Genomic DNA, 1,631 nt, shown 5'->3' with positions numbered 1-1,631 from the left:
TTATTGACCAAGAATAATTTGTGAACATTTACATGATTTGTACACTTTGAACTCCCTTTCAGACTGAAAGGGACTGACAAAATTCATACCGAGGGATTGGCTAAATTCCACTCTAACATGTACTCCATTCTCTTTGGATTAAACACTGATAAACAGAGTGATTTTACAGTCCAACAAAACAAACTATTTAAAAAGTTAGTGCGGATACAACTTAATTATTTAAATATAATTTTGGCTTTCAGATCGATATGGGAAATTTATTAATGGGTAATTTCCTAATAGACGATTTTGGACCCCTTCCTCCCAAGGTTTAAGTCTTTTTTTTCTCAAGGTTTAAATTTTTTTTCCCTAGGGTTTACATCCTTCATGCCAAGGTTTAAACCCTTCCTCCCAAGGTTTAAACCCTTCCTCCCAAGGTTTACATCTTTCCTCCCAAGGTGTAAACCCTTCCTTCCGATGTTTGTATCCTTCCTTCCAAGGTTTAAGTCTTTTTTTCCAAGGTTTAAACCCTTCCTTTCAATGTTTATATCCTTCCTCCCAAGATTGAAACCCTTCCTCCCTAGGTTTAAACCCTTCCTCTCTAGTTTTAAACCCTTCCTCCCTAGGTTTAAGCCCTTCCTCCCAAGGTTTAAACCCTTCCTCCCAAGGTTTAAACCCTTCCTCCGGATGTTTGTATCCTTTCTCCCAAGGTTTAAGTCTTTTTCCCCAAGGTTTAAACCCTTCCTTCCAAGGTTTACATCCTTCCTCCCAAGATTGAAACCCTTCCTCCCTAGGTTTAAGCCCTTCCTCCCAAGGTTTAAACCCTTCCTCCCAAGGTTTAAACCCTTCCTCACGATGTTTGTATCCTTCCTCCCGATGTTTGTATCCTTCCTCCCGATGTTTGTATCCTTCCTTCCAAGGTTTAAGTCTTTTTTCTCAAGGTTTAAATCTTTATTTCCCAGGGTTTACATCCTTCCTCACAAAGTTTAAACCCTTCCTCCGAAGGTGTAAACCATTCCTTCCGATGTTTGTATCCTTCCTCCCAAGGTTCAAGTCTTTTTTCCCAAGGTTTCAATCTTTTTTTCCCAGGGTTTACATCCTTCCTCACAAGGTTTAAACCCTTACTCCCAAGGTTTTAATCCTTCCTCCCAAAGTTTAATCCTTCTTCCCAAGGTTAAATCGTTGCTTCTAATCCTAAAGAGAATTATCAAACATAAAATGCAACTTATTTTGAATCTTATTCCTTGAGAACGGCTAACCATAACTGTTTTCAGGAACATGAGTGCGGAAAATTCAGCGCAAAAAAGTCCTCAAAACAGCACTAATATATATATGTGGGTTTATGTCCAAAAAACTTCATACAAAAGTTTCCGGCCTTGTCTGAGTAGGCGAGGAGAAAACAAACTGTGATTGGATAGACTGAAAATCCAGAGGATCCCTGTTTTATCCATCCAAAGATCTATTGGAGGAAGTTGAAAAATATGAGAAAATATTTCAAAAAATACATGGAAAGTCTCCTATCGAAAAAACAATTTCAACTATTACTGTAATGAACATAATATGGCCTCGGGAGGATGTAAAACTTTTTGTAAATGTAAGATTTTTCAATAAAATGAAAAAACTTAATGTAAGCCCCGATGTAAAACTTTTTG

The sequence above is a fragment of the Eurytemora carolleeae genome, unplaced genomic scaffold (genome assembly GCF_000591075.1).
Source record: "Eurytemora carolleeae unplaced genomic scaffold, Eaff_2.0 scaffold1186, whole genome shotgun sequence".
NCBI lineage: Eukaryota > Metazoa > Arthropoda > Copepoda > Calanoida > Temoridae > Eurytemora > Eurytemora carolleeae.
This window is presented reverse-complemented; position numbering follows the sequence as displayed.